The following is a 14,690-nucleotide window of genomic DNA, read 5'->3' as shown; positions in this document are numbered from 1 at the left end:
TGGCGAGACTTTCTACTGCTTCTCTTCGTGCTTGCCTAATCCTACCTTGGCCAACAAGATTTCCGGATCTCTCCCCAATGGAGCATTATGCGCAAGGTCCTCTAGCCAGTTCGGAATTTTGATGCGCTCGTTGTATAGAATTTGGCACGATATCCCTCAGGAGGCTATCCAATCAACGTCCAGCCGAATAACTGCTAGCATAAGGGCTAGAGGTGGACCGACACATTATTGACTTGCTCTTCCTCTTGAATAAATCATCCAATCTTTCTGAAATTATAATCATTTATTTTTCCGTACAAGGGCAGCTGCCTTGCCCCAGTGGATACACCGGTTCCCGTCAGATCACCGAAATTAAGCACTGTCGGGCGTGGCCGGCACTTGGATGGGTGACCATCCGGGCCGCCATGTGCTGTTGCCATTTTCCGGGGTGCACTCCGGAGCCTCGTGATGTAAATTGAGGAGCTACTCGACCGAATAGTAGTGGCTCCGGTCAAAGAAAACCATCGTAACGACGGGGAGAGTGGTGTGCTGACCATAAGCCCCTCCTAACCGCGTCCTCAGCTGAGGATGACACGGCGGTCGGATGGTCCCGATCCAGCCTGAAGTCGGAGTGCATTTTTCCGTACATGTACGTCACATCTAACGATTTCCGTCCCATTCCGATGATTCCCTCCTGGTATGTCTTTTTTTTCTTAGTGTATTTTCCAACTTTTATAGCATGAATAGTCTACAGACGTTAAAGTAACCTCTGGCGTGCCACAGGGGAGTGTTATGGGACCATTGCTTTTCACAATATATATAAATGACCTAGTAGATAGTGTCGAAAGTTCCATGCGGCTTTTCGCGGATGATGCTATAGTATACAGAGAAGTTGCAGCATTAGAAAATTGTAGCGAAATGCAGGAAGATCTGCAGCGGATAGGCACTTGGTGAAGGGAGTGGCAACTGACCCTTAACATAGACAAATGTAACGTATTGCGAATACATAGAAAGAAGGATCCTTTATTGTATGATTATATGATAGCGGAACAAACACTGGTAGCAGTTACTTCTGTAAAATATCTGGGAGTATGCGTGCGAAACGATTTGAAGTGGAATGAACATATAAAATTAATTGTTGGTAAGGCGGGTACCAGGTTGAGATTCATTGGGAGAGTCCTTAGAAAATGTAGTCCATCAACAAAGGAGGTGGCTTACAAAACACTCGTTCGACCTATACTGGAGTATTGCTCATCAGTGTGGGATCCGTACCAGATCGGGTTGACGGAAGAGAGAGAGAGAAGATCCAAAGAAGAGCGGCGCGTTTCGTCACAGGGTTATTTGGTAACCGTGATAGCGTTACGGAGATGTTTAACAAACTCAAGTGGCAGACTCTGCAAGAGAGGCGCGAGAGGGGGTGCATGTAGGCCCAGCAACGCTCTCTTTTGTGTGATAGAAAAAGTCAGTGTTGTGCCACGCTCAGAGACCGCAAAAGGTGAAAATGGGCAAACCAGTGCCGGTATTCCTCATCTACGTCAAAGAGCGCAGTATCACCATACGAATGAGCTGGAACGGAACGTACTGGAAACGGGTTAGTAGTAGCATGACATAGCGGCTCGTACAGGGGCACGCTGCTACGACAGTGATGCATTTGTGAAACTACTGATTAAAAGAGGGTCGTACACAGCGACGAGCATGTTCTGGACCACACAATTTGACCACAACGTGGGATGACAGCCATCTTGTCCGCATGACCATAATCGACAGAACAGCTTCGTCCACAGTGTTAGCTCCAAATTGGAACACTTGCAATGGGTGTGTAGATGTCTACGTCGATGGTCCGATGTCTTCTCATGAGGGCTGGACTGGCGGCACGCATGCCGTTGCGTCGACTTCCATTGACCAGACACCGTCAACGCCTCAAATTGCAATGGTCACGTTGATGAAATCACAAGTGTGCTGAATGACATGATGTGGTGTTTCCAGACGAGTCCTCCTCCAGCTTGTGCTACAGTGACAACCTCGTACGTGTTAGCTGCTACCGTGGTAAACGCATTCGGGCAGACTGCATTGTTAGCGGCACAGCGGATCAACATCGAGTGTCAGAGTTTCGGGCGCTATTGGCTACAACATGCCATCTCACCTCCTACGTGTTGAGGCAGTCTGAACAGCAACATCTTCATCGTGGAGGTTTCAGCAGGTAGCTTCACATTACATATTTCAACAAGACAACACCCAGACATGTGGCGAGGAATGTGCAAGCTTTACTCGAAGAACGGTTGCTACCATGGTTCCATGGCTTGCACGTTTGCCTGACGTGTCACCCATGGAACACCTGGAGCATGGTAGGTCGGCAGCTTGTTCATTTTGGTCCTCCTCCAACCATGGTCAATGTTCTGCGGACAGGCCTACAAATCGACTGGCAGTAAGGACTCCAGCAGCATATGCAGGTCCTTTTCGATTCCATGTCACGAAGTCTAGAGGTTCTGACTGCAGTGCGTGGCGGCCTCACACCGTTCTGAATGGTCACGGTCAAAGTGCAAGTATAGTTCTGTCATTCTCATCATTTGTGTTTTGCCATATCCCTAACCGGGAATAAATTTCCTTGTAATCACTTCTCTTTCTTAGTGTTGCAATTTGCACAATGATTAGTGTTACCGTTGAGAGAACATTGTTTATATTATTCCAGCTGTATAATGGAGCTTGTTTTGTCCTAGGCAACTGCAGTATGTTAGATCTCAGTAGTTTCAGTCTGTACAAGGTTCTTAATGCTACTCTGAGACCCATCTTCTTAGACCGCACATTAGCACAAAAGAAATAATTTATCGACGGAGGAACTTGAAGAATGTGATATATATAGAACGCAACAATGATGAGTTTAGTTTCAAGCTTAAAGAGAGATTGGTTGGGCAGTGTTGAAACAACACTGAAGACCCTTGCTCAAAAGTTTATTCGACCGTCCATTCCAGATTTTTCTGCTGTTTACCTAAATCGCCTCAGACGAATTCTGCTGTCGTTTCTTCAGTAAGATGCCACGCCTTACGTTGTCCACGCCGCTCCACTGGCGCCAGTGTGCATTCTCTGTAGCCTTTAAGCCTAAAATTTATTGTGGATGAATATTCAGGCCCTGTGTGGGCCACATTCAGGCAAAACACGCGTAAACGCAGCCCGTCGTTTCGTCGAATCGTGCTTCAGAGCGACGCAGCAGGAGTCTCAGCACGTGCTTGTCAGCGCCGTCTCTACACAGGCGTCGTACAGCGAGCTAAAGCGATACTCGATAATGGATATTAAGTATCTAAGGAAGTGACATCTTCGGCTTTCATTCATTTGTAGGGACCTAGAAATCGCGTTTGTTAACTGATTCAGTCATTACATTCGGAACACCCCTTCTTGAAGGACTTCGTATTGAGAACATATAGCGTGATCGGTGTTTTTGTCTCTTTGAACACTCTGAATTTAAAATATGTTGGCTGTTTGCACACCTTTCCCCTAACCTATGAACAGGGATCCAGTCTGTGTGGGGTGGGCCGTGTTTCAACGAAGCAGATCGACGTACAGTAGGTGCAACCAGAGCAAAGGGGTATCCGTGGAGACTTTTCGTTACCAGGCGAGACGGAACAGGTTTTTCTGTAGTTGCAGAGGCAACAGTGCGGATGACTGACTGGTCCTGTCTCGTAACGTCAGCCAACAGCCTGGCTATGTTTTATGTCTTAGTGATGATGGCATTCTCTCAGACAATATTCCGGAGATAAGATACCACTCATTCAGATCTCCTGGGGCGAATTACTCAGAAGGATGTTGCCATGTGGTTGGAGAGGAGAAAAAAAAAACCCTCACTTTCGACGGATCAGAATGTAAAATGTTACCTTCCTTAAATGGGTTGGTAGGTTATAGAATTTAAAAATGTAAATGCGTAACTTGAAGTTATATATAGTGAAAATTAATGAAGTGCAGTAGCGGGAAGAACAGGACTCTTGGTTAGGCGAGTACAGGGTTATAAATGCAACATAAAATAAGGGTGATGCAGGAGTAGGTCTAATAATGAATAAAAAGTAGAAATGCAAATAATCTTCTATGAACAGCATGGTGAATTATCGCAGTCAAGATAGACACAAAGCCAACATCCACCACAGTAGTAGAAGTTTGTAAGCCAAGAAGTTCCGCAGATGAAGAGAATGAAAGAATGTATGATGAGAGAGAAGAAATTATTCTTGTAGTGAAGGGAAAATTTCGTAATGGGGACTCGAATCTGATAGTAAGAAGAGAAGAAAACGTAGAACATGGACTGTGGAAAAGGAATTAAAGGGAATCCCGCCTAGTGGAATTTTGTACAGAACAGGCCTGAAGATTTCAAATAGAGTATATAATACTGATACAGAGATTTCGAAACCGGATTTTAAGCTGCAAACCATTTCGAGGGATTTGAACTCAGGCCACAATTGCAACAAAAGAAGCAAGCGAAAGGGAATACATAGACTAAAGATGAGACTGACAGAAAGTGCAAATGGCTAAACAGGTTTGGTTAGAGGACAAACGCAAGGGTGTAAAAACATGCATGACTAGGAGAAAGATTGAGGCCACCTATAGGAAAATTAAAGAGACATTTGGAGAAAAGAGAAGTAGTTGTATGAATATCAGGAGCTCGTATGGCAAGCCAGTACTAAGCAAAGAAGGGAAAACAAAGGTGGAAGCAAGATACAGGATGTAACAGCATGAGAGCAGATATTTTTATATGTAGTACATTAATATATACATACATCAGCGTGTTGGTTGTTTTTTCTTTGCATTGAACAGTCTTCCCAGAGATACATCACATAATTTACTACCCGATGTTTTCTGCACAGTCGTAACCACACCACTAAGTGGACTACACCTGTCGGTATAGACTTCCCGTTTTGCGTCCATGTCTCACTTCAACACATGGCCTGCTGCCTAGGGGAACTTATGCATTAAGGGTTTGCTCTTGGTACTTTTATTTGGAGGTACTAACCAACCTAAAACATGCTGCTCCTAATAGCTATAATTATTAGTCTGCACATGACAAATACTGACGTAATGTGTTCAGTGCACTGTCCTCAGACACCAATCTGCACTTACGCCTGTTACAACCTGTATAGAAGGAATATACTACGGAAATGAATCTCAAGGCAATATTACAAAAACTGAAGATGAAGCAAATGAAGATGAAATTAGAAATACGACACTGTGAGCAGAATTTCAAACGAGGTACCTCCAGAAGGCCCCTCAGAATTATTGACAACTTTAAGAGAACATACCATGACAAAGCTGTTCTACATGTTACACAAGACATATGGGACAGGCGAAATACCGCCGAAATTTAAGAAGAATGTAATAATTTTAATTCGAAGAAAGGCAGGTGTTGACAGGTGTGAATATTGCTGAACCATCAGTTTAATAATTCATCCTCGCAAACATGGACACGAATTATTTACAGAACGGAAAAACTGGTAGAAGCCAAAGTCGAGGAATATAACTTTGGATTCCAGAAAAACGTAGAAGCACAGGAGGAAACGCTGACCGTTAGACTTAGCTTAGAAGATGTGTTGCGGAAGGACAAAGCTCCTATTATAGTATTTGTAGATTTTGTTGACTGGAATCTACTCTTTAAAATTCTGATGGTAGCAGGGATAAAATACAGAATGCGTACGTTGTGCACAAACCAAACAGCGGTTGTAAGAGTTGGAGGATATGAAAGAGAAGTGGCAGTAGAGAAGGGAATGAGATGGGGTGGATCACGTTCTAATAAGAGAAAAAAATCAAATAAAAAAATGAGACTTGCTGATGACTTTGGAATTCTATGAGAGATGGGGAAGGACTTGAATGAACAGCTGAACAGAGTGGACAGTTTCCTAAAAATAGGTTAAAAGCTTAATATCAACAAAAGTAAAACACGGCTACTGGGATGTAATCGAATTAAATCGGGTGATGCTGAAGGTATTAGATTATGAAATAAGACACTAAAACTAAGAGATGAATGTTGCTACTTAGGCAAGAAAATAACTGACGATGATACAAAATGCAGATAGCAATAGCAAAAAATGTGTTTCTGAAAACGAGAGGTTTGTTACCATCGAACGTAAATTTAAATGTTGGAAATCTTTTCTGAAATTATTTTTTTATAGAATGTAGCCTTGTACGAAAGTGAAACGTGGATGACAAATAGTTCAGACAGCAAAGGAATAAAAGTTTTTGAATTGTGGTGCTGTAGAAGAGTGAGGAAGATTATACAGGTAGATAGAATAAATAATGAAGAGGTACAGAATTGAGTTGAGGAGTAAAAAAATTTATGACACAATGTGACTAAAAGAAGCATTCTGTTGATAGGAAACTTCCAGAGACGTCATGGAATCGTTAGTTTGGTAATGGTGGGAAGTGTGAGAGTGTGTGTGTGTGTGGGGGGGGGGGGGGGGGGGAGAAGGTGGGGTGGAATAAAAATTGTAGAGGAAGTCCACGTCTTGACAAAAATAAGCAGGTTCAGAAGGATGTAGGTTGCAGTGCTTAAGCTGAGATGAAGAGACTTGCACAGGATAGACTAATGTGGAAAGTTGCCTGAAGACAGTTTTCCGACTAAAGACGACAACAACAACAACAACAACAAAAAGTGTGCAGTGTCACTAACTTACTCAGCACAGCTTGTAAACGCAATTATGCAAGACTGGAACAGAAACGTCATTGATCTGTTACTTAAGAGTGGCTGCTAGCAGGATTGCTTCATTAATTATTTCATTTACTTTCTATTACTATTTCCCTTAGTCACAAGCATTTAACTTTGTGAAGAAAAAAGTGCAGGAAAATATTTCATCAAACGTGGTTTTATCAAATGCAAGCGACTGAGGACAGATCAGTCTCATGAGCTGGTTTAGTTTTTATGAAAAGCTACAGTAGTTACTGTAAAAGTTATAGTAGCAAACCGCCAGAACGTGTGCCAACTTACGCTGCAGTAAAGATATAATAAGTACTATGATAAGCTGAAAACAAGAAATGTTATCGGGCAGTTTGCATGCGAACTGTATCAACATGGTACACACATGACAAACCAACTAAAAAAAGGACTGTGGGTGTGAAGCAGCTGTAGGAGGAGACGTCGTGATGATCAGAAGGTCACATGTAAAAATACATATAGCTGCAGACCAACTGAAGGACTTTCAGCCAAACTTGGCACATAAGCGCTCTGGACAATATATAGAATGGTCTGCAACAGTCTGAATATCTAGTAAGAGTGTTGCAGGGTGTGATGTGCTGAGAAATAATTGTTATGAAAAAAAATTATACGTTGCGGCGTTTCCGAGTCAACTAGCATTGGAAGTTACCCAATCAGGACATTGTGCACACAAAGTGGACCTCCAGAGACGGTGCTGCCGAACTTTTTTTCACTTAGTGTCCTAAAACCGATCAAGAGGGTGATACAGAAATTGGATGTAGGATGCTAAAAAAAGGATCAAACACAAGAGTAGCAGGACAACTTTCGTCTCACCTCACACTGCATTGTTACCAAATTTATTCAAGATGGTGGATCCAAGATGGCGGCCATGGATGTGGCAACGTTGCAATGATGTCATGGTGGGAAGTTCAAATTGTGGTGGAAAATAGGTAATTGGGCTACCTCCACTCACCTAACCCCCTCTCCTCCCCCCACCTCTCACTCCCCTCCTCTCACCACCACTCCCCTTGCCTTCATTCCTCCATCTGGAAATTGGCGGGAAAAGAGTCCCACAGTGAGTGTGTGTGTGTGTGTGTGTGTGTGTGTGTGTGTGTGTGTGTGTGTGTGTGTGTGTCTATATACTGTGGGATTCGATTGTTCACTGCTTTATGCTCAATGTCAATACCATCACAGCTGCTGCTGTTGTTGTTGTTGTTGATGTTTGGGTCAAATGGCTCAGAGCACTATGGGACTTGACTTCTGAGGTCATCAGTCCCCTAGAACTTAGAACTAATTAAACGTAACTAGCCTAAGGACCTAACACACATCCATGCCCAAGTCAGGATTCGAACCTGCAGGCGTGCGGTTCTGGACTGTAGGGCCTAGAACTCGTCGGCCACTGTTGATGTTTGTTTTCACCATCAAGTGTTGGTTTTATAATGGTTTTATATTTCCTGTTGCCAGGATTTTTGAGATCTTACGTTCATCAGTCAAATGCAGCATTTCACAGTACATTTCCATATCAGTAACTGAATAATTTATAGGTGTTTTCGTGGGTCTTAGGAAAATAAGATTTATTAAGCCAGGTGTTCTCTCAAACGGCTTATCACCAATTTACATTGCTTCATCAGTTATTTTATGGCTGCATTCCCAACATGCATAGTTTTTCCCTGCTAACGCCAAATGTCCCACCTATCTGGCCAGGGGCATGATGGGTAATGAATTAGTCAATGCCAACACCCTCGTTACCATCTGGTTTTGTTTTTGCTGAGACTTGTCTCAGAGATTCAGTAACAGACTTAAAGGTCTCTCTTAGTGTTTGCTGTCGATTCATATGCCCTAGCCTTAGTAACCGTAGTTTCTCTCAAATGGCTTTGTGCGCCTGAATGACCTTCAGCTTTGTTGACATCTCGGTTTATACTAATCAGACGTCTCTGCAGTGTGAGGCTTTGTATATTCGCTCATCTTCCTCTTATTATGTGCCTGCTTCCCCTTCTCAACAACAATAGCCTCAACATCTGTTTTCTTCTCAATAACTCGACGCTTTCAGTTAAGTCGGTTACTTTGTTTCCGATTAGATAACTAACTCATTTAATGCGCTGATAATTCTCAAAATAGTCTGGTAATACGTCTCTAACTCCCTGCACGTACCTCCAACTTTATGCACGATAGTCTGAATTTTCGCATCCAAGTACAAGAGAAAGTTCTGTCTATGTACACCCCTTCTCTGGGGTTGAGATGTACGCATGCACACGAATTTGTCCTTGGTGCTGCACATACTGATGATCTCTCCTCTCTTACTGGGCTATACATACAGACACTCTTGGAAGTCTCGCTTGCACCTATCACCATTCAATTTTCTTGTTTTATCAATAACGAGAAACCCATACTGTGAATGATTCCAGCAATCGGCACATACCTTTACAAAATCATTGAATGACATACCAGTTCCTGCATGTGCATAGTAAACGTGTTTTAAATTCAGATTGTCTTGTTTAAAGGCTACAATGAGGTTTGCATTATCCGTAGCCAACTGCTTCGGGATTCTGGAATATGTCTGGCTTAGATAAAATACATCAGCATCCATATGACGACCGAAACAGAAATATTTTCCAATTTGGTCTTGGTTTTCCACAGCAACATTGTCAAATATTAAGACAGTGTCTTTTTAAAGTTGGAGGGATATCACTGCTTTCACGGAATGTCATGCATGTAACGCGTTTTACACTGTGCAGTATCTCTGTAATTCCTGATCCTTGGGATGTAACAGTGTTTTTGAGAATACACAAACATGTTCATATCTGACTACATCTACCTGTGTCAGCAGCGTCATGAAGACATTAGTGTTGCCACAATTGGATGTGCCTACAATAATTGCTCATATATTATAAAGGAAGGAGTATTTCATTCTTCTTTTTCTTCAGGTCTTCTTTCACATCTTCACAGGACCAGTCACTGACAACAAAGTCCTTGTGATCAGGATATTTCACCCACCCTGCCATAATACCGATTACATCAGGTACTGACAGATAGTTTGCATATATAGGAAGATACACTAATAAGGATGGTAATTGTATGTGTAGCCACTATAGCGCCATCACTTGATCAAGTGAGCTATATTGGCTACACACACAATTCAGCTATATATTTTACCTATAAAGAGTAACTTCATCATTCATTTTGTCAGTGACTGATGAGGTGTTTGATGCAACTATCTGCTGCTGCATGATTATAATTGATAATAATGTTATTAATAAGTGTCATACCTGGACTACAGTGAGAGAGAGACATGAAATAAAACCACACAGAGTTTGCGATTATGCATAAACATACTTCAAAAATCAGACACTTTCACTATCTTCTTCACACCTGTACAGTATTTCCCAAACAAAGCTTTTTGATATGCAATAAATTCCGCACATATCTCTTTCAAACTGATGGGTACCTCACAATACTTGGGCTTTTCACACACACATTTCACCTCTTTCTCTTTTGGCTTTGCATTCATGTGTAATGAAAGGTACTGCTCAAAACCATCAACATGTACACTAAGCACACATAGAAAGTTATCATTGTGTGTGGAGTCTATGCTCAGCAACCAGTGACTCAGTCTCTCCAATGCAAGGCATAGCACAGCATCCACATTGTATAAGTTCATAACTGAGGCATGCCATAGGTAAACACTTTTGTCACCCTATTTCATACATAGTGCAGAGTCATCACACACTGTTGTAATGGACAGTGTCACACCTGTAAGGTAAATGTCCAGGGGGGTATGAGTTGGATAACGCTCTGAAATCATCTGCTGATTAACGTAGCGCTCTGCACAACATATTTCATCTAAGTTGAACTCAGAAATAGCCACTTTAACACCCTTCAATGCATTTTCAATTTCTATTCTGACATGCAACCCCCAGTCGTGATGCACTTCTATACCCACATTTACATGCTAAGTTGTATGTAGACCTGAAAAGCATGGGTACACTGGATATCTTCTTATCCACAGCATCTACACTCTGCACCTGCACTAGAATGGGAATGTTCTGTTGGGACTAGTATTGCCCTACAACTTGCTGTTGTTTAGGACCAGCAGCAGCATTTGATGTGATGGGAGCAGGCTGCGTGTCATCACACAAATCGATGATGGACAGACAATAACAGCTCTGTGTCCTGCTGCAGCAAGTGAGCTGTGTGTGCTACAGGATCCCGTGTCGTCGCTACAGGTTAGACGCGCTGGAGGTTGTTGCTGCTGTAGGTGCAGAGGTTGATGCAGGTCTCGACAAGAAGGTGGCTGAGATTGCTGCAAGTCCAGACATAGCAGAGGTCAACATGTTGGTGCCTGCCCCTGCAGGCTTGGATGTGTTTAAGACTACTGCTGAACAAGGAAGACAAAGTGTGACATATGGACCAAGACATAAAAACAACCAATAATAATAATAATAATAATAATAATAATGACAAACCACTAATAGCGCTAACCCCCCTTTTAGTGTGATTAGTTAGTTCAGGACGGAACTAATGAAGCCTCGGACAACTGCTGTCATGGTCGGGGATGAGGCTTGAACCCTATGCCCGTCCACAATGGTAATGACACTGCTAGCCACATGGAAAATGATTTAAATCAAAATAGAGGTGTTTTGCAGGATATGCTTCCTGCAACCACTCTAGAAGGAAAGCAAAGACAGAAGATGAGATGGTCAGATGAAGTTAAATGACACCTCATGTTCTGTTATTACCAAGCAACAACCTTAGGAACCAACACAACTGGATACAGATCACAAGTATACACAAATTTTATTACCAGATACCCAGAATTAAAATTTTTAACAGAACAACGACTAGCTGATCAGATCCGTGTAATAATCAGAAACAATAGGATACCCCAGTCAGAATTAGAAAACATCAAACAATGAGTACAACAAATACTGGAACAAAATAATGTGCAATCAGAAGAAGAAAATACAATAATGGACTCAAACATCCCAGAGCAAACAAAGAACACCACGCATCAACTAAACAATCAGAGGAAAACGAAATCTTAAGACAGCCACCAGAACAAGCACAAATAGAGCACGAAGTGACACACATGTTAGATATAGAAGAAAAATTTCAGCTGACATATATAGAATACAAAGACACAAACACAGACATTAGGCCATTCTTGCATAGACCACTAAATAACTCACCAGTCGAAACAACAATAACAACTATCAACACAATCATACACAACAAAATAAATGAAAATACAACTATGGAAGAGTTACAACTAATGGTTTATATAGGAACACTCACTACACTAAATATACACACTAGGCAGAGATCAGAACCAACCAACACACAGAAGAAACCCACAAAACCAGCATGGCAACACAGGCTACAGATCAAAATAGAAAAACTGAGCAAAGACGTCGGACAGCTAACACAATTTATAAGAAATGAAATATCAGACAAAAAATGAAAAAGTTTAGGTAAAATCTCACAACAAGAAGCGATAGAGCAATTAGATGAAAAGCAGAAATTACAAGCACAGGCCAAACGACTTAGAAGATACAAAGTAAGTGAAAATAGAAGGAAACAAAACCAAACATTCAACACAAACCAAAAGAAATGTTATCAGACAATAGATAACACATACATTAAAATAGACAACCCACCAAACATAACAGACATGGAACACTTCTGGAGCAACATACGGTCAAACCCGGTACAACATAACAGGCATGCATGGTGGATACAAGCAGGAACAGACACATACAAGATGATACCATAAATGCCCGAAGTGGTAATTTTGCAACATGAAATCGCCCGAGCAATTAATTCTACGCACAATTGGAAAGCCCCTGGAAAAGATAAACTAGCAAATATCTGGCTAAAGAAGTTCACTTCAACACATTCACATCTAACTAAATTATTTAACAGTTACATAGCAGACCCATACACATTCCCTGAAACACTCACACATGGAATAACTTATCTGAAACCTAAAGATCAAGCAGACACAGCAAACCAGCAAAATATCGCCCCATAACATGCCTACCTACAATATACAAAATACACTCCTGGAAATGGAAAACAGAACACATTGACACCGGTGTGTCAGACCCACCATACTTGCTCCGGACACTGCGAGAGGGCTGTACAAGCAATGATCACACGCACGGCACAGCGGACACACAAGGAACCGCGGTGTTGGCCGTCGAATGGCGCTAGCTGCGCAGCATTTGTGCACCGCCGCCGTCAGTGTCAGCCAGTTTGCCAAGGCATACGGAGCTCCATCGCAGTCTTTAACACTGGTAGCATGCCGCGACAGCGTGGACGTGAACCGTATGTGCAGTTGACGGACTTTGAGCGAGGGCGTATAGTGGGCATGCGGGAGGCCGGGTGGACGTACCGCCGAATTGCTCAACACGTGGGGCGTGAGGTCTCCACAGTACATCGATGTTGTCGCCAGTGGTCGGCGGAAGGTGCACGTGCCCGTCGACCTGGGACCGGACCGCAGCGACGCACGGATGCACGCCAAGACCGTAGGATCCTACGCAGTGCCGTAGGGGACCGCGCCGCCACTTCCCAGCAAATTAGGGACACTGTTGCTCCTGGGGTATCGGCGAGGACCATTCGCAACCGTCTCCATGAAGCTGGGCTACGGTCCCGCATACCGTTAGGCCGTCTTCCGCTCACGCCCCAACATCGTGCAGCCCGCCTCCAGTGGTGTCGCGACAGGCGTGAATGGAGGGACGAATGGAGACGTGTCGTCTTCAGCGATGAGAGTCGCTTCTGCCTTGGTGCCAATGATGGTAGTATGCGTGTTTGGCGCCGTGCAGGTGAGCGCCACAATCAGGACTGCATACGACCGAGACACACAGGGCCAACACCCGGCATCATGGTGTGGGGAGCGATCTCCTACACTGGCCGTACACCACTGGTGATCGTCGAGGGGACACTGAATAGTGCACGGTACATCCAAACCGTCATCGAACCCATCGTTCGACCATTCCTAGACCGGCAAGGGAACTTGCTGTTCCAACAGGACAATGCACGTCCGCATGTATCCCGTGCCACCCAACGTGCTCTAGAAGGTGTAAGTCAACTACCCTGGCCAGCAAGATCTCCGGATCTGTCCCCCATTGAGCATGTTTGGGACTGGATGAAGCGTCGTCTCACGCGGTCTGCACGTCCAGCACGAACGCTGGTCCAACTGAGGCGCCAGGTGGAAATGGCATGGCAAGCCGTTCCACAGGACTACATCCAGCATCTCTACGATTGTCTCCATGGGAGAATAGCAGCCTGCATTGCTGCGAAAGGTGGATATACACTGTACTAGTGCCGACATTGTGCATGCTCTGTTGCCTGTGTCTATGTGCCTGTGGTTCTGTCAGTGTGATCATGTGATGTATCTGACCCCAGGAATGTGTCAATAAAGTTTCCCCTTCCTGGGACAATGAATTCACGGTGTTCTTATTTCAATTTCCAGGAGTGTATTAACTTCAGGCATTACACAGAAATTAATGACACATACAACACAGAACAAAATTATAAATGAAGAACAAAAAGGCTGTTGCAAAGGAGCACGAGGATGTGAAGAACAACTGATAATAGATGCAGAGGTGACATATCAAGCTAAAACTAAACAAAGGTCGCTACACTACGAATACATTGATTACCAAAAAGCTTTTGATTGTGTACCCCACTCATGGTTACTACAAATATTGGAAATATACAAAGTAGATCCTAAATTGATACAGTTCCTAAAAATATTAATGAAAAATTGGAAAACCACACTTAATATCCAAACAAATTCAAATAATATCACATCACAGCCAATACAGATTAAGTGTGGAATATACCAAGGAGACTCATTAAGTCCTTTCTGGTTCTGCCTTGCTCTGAACCCACTATCCAACATGCTAAATAATACAAATTATGGATGCAATATTACTGGAACATACCAACACAATATCACACATTTGCTATACATGGATGATCTAAAACTAGTGGCAGCAACAAATCAACAACTCAACCAATTACTAAAGATAACAGAAGTACTCAGCAA

At 43.0% G+C, this 14,690-nt stretch overlaps 1 pseudogene; it reads left to right on the top strand.

Moving 5' to 3' along the window:
- The first annotated feature begins 300 nt into the window (after positions 1-300).
- On the top strand, positions 301-418 carry LOC126458648 (5S ribosomal RNA; annotated as a pseudogene).
- The last annotated feature ends 14,272 nt before the right edge of the window (positions 419-14,690 follow it).

Source organism: Schistocerca serialis, chromosome 2, assembly GCF_023864345.2.
Source record: "Schistocerca serialis cubense isolate TAMUIC-IGC-003099 chromosome 2, iqSchSeri2.2, whole genome shotgun sequence".
Lineage (NCBI taxonomy): Eukaryota > Metazoa > Arthropoda > Insecta > Orthoptera > Acrididae > Schistocerca > Schistocerca serialis.
The sequence above is the reverse complement of the archived record's forward strand: the minus strand, read 5'-3'. Positions and strand labels throughout refer to the sequence as shown.